The 8,011-nt window shown below is 43.7% G+C and overlaps 1 long non-coding RNA gene across 1 annotated transcript; it reads right to left on the bottom strand.

The window, feature by feature from the left end:
• Positions 1-6,449: 6,449 nt before the first annotated feature.
• LOC126607159 (uncharacterized) lies at positions 6,450-7,461 on the bottom strand. Its single transcript, XR_007617507.1, has 3 exons — positions 7,212-7,461; positions 7,030-7,127; positions 6,450-6,854 (listed from the first exon to the last, which is right to left on the bottom strand). It is a non-coding gene; the product is annotated as an uncharacterized LOC126607159 (long non-coding RNA).
• Between the last annotated feature and the right edge of the window lie 550 nt (positions 7,462-8,011).

The raw sequence follows: 8,011 nt of genomic DNA, 5'->3' as shown, positions 1-8,011 counted from the left end.
TAAGAAAAATCCGACCAAAGAAAGTCTTTTGCTTCAAAAGGTCTTGTGGAGAATGTGTGTTGACTACACCGACCTAAACAAAGGGTGTCCGAAAGATAGCTTCCCTCTTCCTCTTATTGACAGACTTATAGACTCTACGGCCGGGTGTGAACTCCTGAGCTTCATGGATGCTTACTCAGGATACAACCAAATCCTCATGAACCCTTCGGATCAAGAACACACAGCCTTCACTACCGACAGAGGACTATACTGCTATAAAGTCATGCCTTTCGGCCTAAAGAATGCAGGAGCGACTTATCAAAGACTAGTCAACTCAATGTTCGCCGAGCAGATTGGGAAGAGCATGGAAGTTTACGTTGATGATATGTTAGTCAAGAGCAAACATGCTGACCAACACATCACCAACCTATCTGAAACTTTCACTATTTTGAAGAGGTATCGAATGAGGTTAAACCCCAACAAATGTGCCTTCGGCGTAGGCTCTGGCAAATTCTTAGGTTTCATGATTAGCCAACGAGGCATTGAAGCTAATCCCGAGAAGATCAAAGCAATCCTCGACATGAAGGAACCGGTAACTTCAAAGGACATCCAGAGCCTTACTGGCAAGGTGGCAGCCTTAACCAGGTTCATTTCTAAGGCCACAGACAAATGTGCTCCCTTTTTTAAAGCACTTAAGGGAAGTAGGAAGTACATTACATGGACTGATGAATGTGCCGAGGCATTCAAAAACCTCAAGGAGTACATGAGTAAAGCCCCTCTACTCTCCAAGCCCGAGGTAGGAGACATTCTCATTATCTACCTATCGGTATCAGCTTCAGCCGTAAGTTCCGTTCTCATTCGAAAAGATGGGAATATTGAGCGACCTGTCTACTACGCTAGCAAAGCCTTACAAGATGCGGAGACACGGTACTCTAACATTGAGAAATTGGCTCTGGCATTGGTCATGTCTGCTCGAAAACTCCGCCCTTACTTCCAAGCGCACTCCATCATCGTGCTTACCAATTATCCTCTTCGACAGATACTCCAAAGTCCTGACACTTCAGGGCGAATGATCAAATAGGCAATAGCGTTGGGTGAGTTTGACATCTCCTACCAACCAAAGCCAGCTGAGAAGGGCCAAGCAGTGGCAGACTTCATTGCCGACTTCACATATCCGGTTGACATTGCTTCTACACCTGAAGCAGTGGCTTCATTACCCCCGGAAGCTCAGAAGATAGAACCAACAACCCCAGCATGGAGTCTGTATGTTGATGGCTCATCCAACCAACAGGGCTGTGGAGCGGGACTAGTCTTGACTACACCCGACAAAGTAGCAATGGAGTATGCTCTTCGTTTCAAATTCAAGGCATCAAATAATGAGGCCGAGTATGAAGCCCTTCTAGCAGGATTACGTTTGGCCAAACACCTCGGGGTTAAACAAATTGATATTTTCAGTGACTCCCAATTGGTGGTCAACCAGGTTACCAACAACTTTGATGCTAAGGACAGCTCCATGGCAGCATATCTTGCGCAAACACAACTTTTGCTCAAGCACTTCCACTACCAGATCACCCAAGTTCCTCGAGCGGCAAACAGTCATGCAGACGCCCTGGCTCGCCTCGCCTCGGCTGTGGAAGACAAGATTGGAAGAAAAATTCATGTCGAACTGTTGGCAACACCAAGCACCATGGCCGCAGAAGTATGCAACTTACAACAGGGGGATAGTTGGATCACCCCGATCTATAATTTCCTTGCTCATGGCACCCTCCCAAATGATAAAGTCCAGGCTAAGCAAATTCGATACAAGTCTACCCGCTACCTGATCATCAATGATCAACTCTATAAGCGAGGTTTTAGCCTGCCATACTTAAGGTGTCTTACGCCTGCCGAGGCGGAAATCGTCCTTCGGGAAATACATGAGGGAGTCTGTGGAGATCATGCTGGATCTCGGTCCCTAGCACACAAGACTTTTCGCCAAGGATATTACTGGCCAACACTCCACCAGGATGCCATCAAAGTATCCCGCTCATGTGACAAATGTCAACGATATGCGGCTATTCCTCATTCCCCTCCAGAGCCTCTTACTCCTATGATCAGCCCTTGGCCCTTCGCCCAGTGGGGACTTGATTTGATCGGCCCAATGCCGGCAGGGAAGGGCAAAGTCTGTTACGCAGTCGTTGCAGTGGACTACTTCACAAAGTGGGCCGAAGTAGAACCCTTGGCAACCATTACTGAGGCAAAGATAGAAGACTTCGTGTGGAAGAACATCCTTTGTAGATTCGGCATTCCCAATGCGATAGTCACTGACAATGGGCGACAGTTCGACAACAAGAAGTTCAGGTTGTTCTACTCTAAGTTCAACATCAACTTATGCTTTGCCTCTCCAGCTCATCCCCAGTCTAATGGACAAGTTGAGGCCATCAACAAAATAATCAAGCGCACTTTGAAAACCAGCTTGGACAAAGCTAAAGGCTGTTGGCCAGAATTTGTACCCCAAGTTCTTTGGTCATATCGCACTTCATATCGGACTTCAACAGGAGAAACTCCATTCTCACTTGCCTTTGGCACAGAGGCGGTTGTCCCTGTTGAGCTCGAGCAAGCAACATTCCGAGTCCAGAACTACATTCAAAGTGAAAATGACAAACAACTCACCCTCAACTTGGATTTAGTCGAGGAACACAGAAACCAAGCTCACTTGAGGAATGTCGCCTACAAGCAGCGCATCTCCAACTATTATGACTCTAGGGTCAAGCCTCGTTCTTTCAAAATAGGAGATTGGGTCTTAAAGAAAAGATTACTCTGCGACAGAGTCCCGAGTGAAGGCACACTTAGTCCAAACTGGGATGGACCGTATGAAGTCATTGGCATCAGTCGCCCTGGCTCTTACACACTTAGAAACTCCGATGGCAAGACCCTTGGCCATCCATGGAACGCTGATCACTTGAAGTACTACTACAAATAGACTCACGATGTACAAGTGTTGAGCTATAGCCGTTCGGCATCCTATGTAATGAAGGCCATTTGGCAATGAATTCAATAAAGAGGTAATTTAGCCAACTCAGCCCTCACTCTTTTACATTCCTAGCAATGGAACACTCAAGTGTTGAAACCTCAAAGCAGATATATCCAACACGAAACAAAATCTAAGTATGTGTCGACAAGACTATACAAAGAAAGGAACAACCAAACAATGGCTTATATCCAAACAATAGATTTATTCATACATAGCCAAACATGCATTAATAATAGTGCAAACACTCATAAACACCTCAAATCCAAAACTCTCAAGCTTATAACATGGGCACATGTTATACACACATCAGACTACTACATCCAGAATACATGCAGATAGTAAAGACACTGCTATTCATTCTCATCTGAAGCCGAACCCCTGGCAGTATCACTCCGCGTCTTACCATCATCCTCTGCATCCCCAAGATCCTCTTCACCATGCTGAGTCTGTGCATCAGCACCACCTTCATTATCAGACTCATCTTCGCTGCTAGGATCAACAGCAAGGACAAATGTCTCGCCCTTTCGATGATGCTCATCTATATCTTCGTGGTATTTTCGAAGAATGCTCCCATCATCATAACGATCAAGGACGGCCATCCATTTCCTTTTTTCAAAGCGAGCTTCTTGAGCACAGTAGGGTTTAATAGCAAGATGAAAGGTCGAAGAACTTAAGTATTCTTGCACAGCAGCCTCCCTTTCAGTTGGAATGCTCTTCTCCAGTTCAGAAATCTCAACTAAGGCACCATCCAATTCTCCCCTAACCTTGGATACCTCCAAGGTAGCCACCTCCAACTGTTTTTTAGTTGCCTCAAGCAATTTCTTAAGCCTTAGGTTCTCACCATTTCGCCTTTTCAAGCTCTCCATGGTTTCGTCCTTCAGTTGGAGAGCCTGAGTCAAAAGTCCCTTATTCCTTCGGGCCTCGTCCACAAGCTGCTTATTCTTCTTCAGTTTTGCCTTGTACCGCTCAACCTCTTGCAGTCTGTCGTGATACTCGGCCATGACCTGCATGGCAAGACGATCATCACTACCTAAATAATGATAATAAAGAGGAAAAAGTAAGGAAATGACAAAGTAACACTCACATATGAAGACAGCTTCAACATCCGGTCGCAATCCGATTCATCCTTAGCTAAGGGCTCTCCGAGCTCATCGAAGGCGAATCGACGCCCTGCCAAGCAATTGTTGATATCCCCAAAATCCTTTGGCCGCGTGGCAACCCTCAAGTCCTTCCACGGGACACTGCCAGCTCTTTCCTTGCCTTTCCCCTCATGGCGGGAACCAGGATCACTTTCCTGGACAGTGTGCTCCATAGTAAGAGGAGGAGGCAACAGTCGGCTCCCTTCTCCTGCAACTACGGCAGCAGCATTTTCAACGGCCTCGACTCCAGTCTTCCTAAAGGCAGGCCCCTTAAGGACCCCATCTTGGGACTTAGGTCTAACGGATGGTTCCCCTCGGAACTTATGAATTTTCTTATGCGGTAGGATGTCTTCCGAAGGAACTAACACTGGTGCTTTCCTTTTATTGGTGCTAGTCCCTGTTTTCTTGCTTACCTTCTCCACTGCATAAGGAAAATCAAAATAAGAAATACAACTTTCCAAATAAAGTAAGGAAAAGAGCAAAGTTTACATGAAGGATACAACTTACTCGATCGTCCCTGGCTCTCGGAAACTAAGGGTTGGAAACCGTACCGACGAAATAAGGGTCGTAGCTTGCTTAAGTGTCTATCCTCTTTGGGCACCCTCAACACCTTCTCTATGTCAGATAGCTCCTGCCCAAACAGTTTGATGGTGCCCCGCGTCACTACATGAAGCAAAGTGTTAGAAGCAAGAAAAGACCACAACAAATAGCAAATAGTACGAACGGTTGATACGTTACAACCTACAGTCTGGAAGTGAGTAAGCACACGTCGCTCAGGCGTGACACCCTTATCATACTCCCAATCATTATACAGAAAGCACCAACGGTTTTTCCATGTGTAGTATGCCTTTTTCTTACCATACACAATACGCTCTCTCTCACTCCGACATGCACACTCGGCATAACCAGTGCATGATTTTGCTGGGCGCATCTTGTAACAGTAACGCCACTGATGGAAGGAAGGCTCACACAACCCACACTCCATCCAAATGATATAAAATCCAATCAAAGTATCCTAGAAACCAGGATTAAGTTGCCCAGGTGCATATCCGATCAAAGATAACATCTTTTGCAACCACGGATGTAAAGGTAGTCTCACCCCTAAAGTCAGTAATATCTGGGTGTAGAACATAACATGACCCTGGGGAGGCTCAGAAGGCCATTCTTCATCATGTACCAAACGTATCCCTACACTACGAGGGATATTACATGACTGCCTTAGCGCCTCAACCTGCTTCTCATTATCTAACAAGTTATTCTTTAGATGGTCTGCTGTGAACTCAGAGCGAACTATGGGTATGGCATCAAAAACAACCCCCTCACCCAACGCCATGGAGGAAGAACTAGCAATAGCTAAAGTTTGACGGTTGGGAAGATCATCCAATGTTTCTCTAGTACAGGACTCTAACAAAGACCCTGAAGACTCCGACATTGCAGACTCAGACTTAGAGCTAAAGCTAGAAGAGCCCTCATCACTAGAACTTCCAGGCTCTGACATCTACAATAAGAAGAAACAAATTCTATCACTACATGCATGATCAAAACATAAGGAAGTTCCTATATTACCCACATGAAGATGGTGCAAAGCGATGCCGGAACCCTTCTCAATCAGAAAGCAATCCGTCTTCCACAGTCACTACAAAACAAGCAAATGAAGACCGTGTCAAGCGCCAAAAAAAAAAAAAAAAAAAAAAAAAAAAAACAGCTTCATCCAAAAAGCTTCACCCGAAAAGCTTCACCTCCAAAACTTCACCCAAAAAGCTTCATCCAAAAAGTTTCACCCAAAAAGCTTCACCTAAAAAAACTTCACCCAAAAAAAAAAAAAAAAAACTTCACCTCCAAAAAGCTTCACCCAAAAAGCTTCACCTAAAAAAGCTTCACCCACAAAGCTTCACCTAAAAAGCTTCACCCACAAAGCTTCACCCAAAAAACTCCACCCGAAAAGCTTCACTTAAAAAAGCTTCACCTACAAAGCTTCACCTAAAAAAGCTTCACCTAGAAAGCTCCCTCTACATACTTTCACCATCAACGCTTCACCATCAAAGCTTCACCTAGAAAGCTTCATCTACAAAGCTTCATCTACAAAGCTTCACCTAAAAAAGCTTCACCTAGAAAGCTCCCTCTACATACTTTCACCATCAAAGCTTCACCATCAAAGCTTCACCTAGAAAGCTTCAACACCAAAGCTTCACCCACAAAGCTTCAACACAAAACCTTGCTCCAAATAAACAAATTTTGTTCACAAAACCCAAGATGCCCTTGAACTTGTACAAAAACACTTGGGTAAACATAAACATTTTTTGTTTTACACCCACAAGGGCCCAAAATCTTCCTTCTTATTTATTCACTTATATATGTTCCCAAACATATTATAATAGATCCAACAACAAGCCAAAGTCCCAGGTTTCTTAATGGACAAAAGTACAAGCAATTCATCAATAATGAAGGTGCTACAAAAATTGGAATCTTTCCCAAAATAGAAATCCAACCCAAGAGACTTTTTCTCTCTCTCCCTCTTCCGCCTCCTTTCATCTATCAAATTTCTGCAACCTCTGCTCTTCTCCAATGGAGCTGAATTTTGGACACCCTATAGTTTTTGAGCATATGAACAACTTTCAAGAAGGAACCATTTCTGTTTGAGCGACGGAAATTAAAGTGTTGAAGCTCCAAGCATGACAGTCGGATTCTTGCAGATTTCGAAGCTGCTGTGATGTTTCGAAGATCTGGAAATATTTAACCATTAGTTCATTCTGAATTTTTGATATGTTATGAAAGAGACGATGAAGAACAACTTCAATGAAGAAAGCATGCTGATCTGAACAATAGAAAATGGAGTTTCGAAGCTCACAACAAATCTGACGGGTTGACAGAAAAATAATAACCAGTCATTCATCATACCTGAATTGCTTGAGTTATACAGCTCCGAGGGATCTCAATTTTGGATATGTTGTAGTTCACAAGTTAAGGAACAACTTCGATGAAGAAAGTATGTTGATCTGAGCAAGAGAAAATGGAGTTTTTGAAGCTCACAACAAGTCTGACGCGTTGATATACAAATGACGAACAATCACTCATCATACCTGAATTTCTGGAGTTGTACTGCTCCGATGGATCTCCAATTCGGATATGTTGTAGTTCACGAGCTAAGGAACAACTTTCATGAAGATGGTTTTGCGATTTGAGCCACAGAAAATGGTGTTATATTGAAGAGCTACCACTCCCTCTACGTAGACACCCTCCTTGGTTTACCTAGCTCCAACACCCACATTTCCTTCAACAAGACTGCAGCAAATCAGATTGTGAGGAAAGATGGCAATCTTTCCAGCCAAAAAGGAAAGGCAAAGCAAAAGAAAATTAAACACATTGATGGCATATTATGAAAGAAGAAAAGGAAAAGTAGTAAATGATGATGAAGTGTGGGAACAACATCATGACAAATGATGATGAGTCATGCTTTCCCCCCTCCTTGGATTCGGCTGAAAACATCCCCCTATTTGGATTCAGCTGAAAACATCCCACTCAGTCGACAAAAAAAAAAAAACAAAAAAAAAAAAAAAAAAAAAAAAAAAAAAAACGAAAAAAAGAAAAAAGGACCTAGGCCTCCACTTCTTTGGGCCTAACACATCTTCATAACAAAAAAACAATATATGAAGAAAGAGCCCTGGGTTACCACTTCGAAAAGAAACAAGTGAAGTTTTCCTACTCATGACATTGACTACTAGCTAGACACCTCATTCGGCAACTCTCTTCGCCTGAAGACTTGGGGGACTCCCACCATATGCTACTGCACCTTGATACTCGGCAGTCTCACAACCACTCAGTGACTTGGATTTTTCAAGTCTCCAACCGAGAAGTTTTCCTCACTCGGGAAATTAAGGGA

Source organism: Malus sylvestris, chromosome 16 (genome assembly GCF_916048215.2).
Source record: "Malus sylvestris chromosome 16, drMalSylv7.2, whole genome shotgun sequence".
Lineage (NCBI taxonomy): Eukaryota > Viridiplantae > Streptophyta > Magnoliopsida > Rosales > Rosaceae > Malus > Malus sylvestris.
Note: the sequence above shows the minus strand (reverse complement) of the source record. Positions and strands in the feature narration are given on the sequence as shown.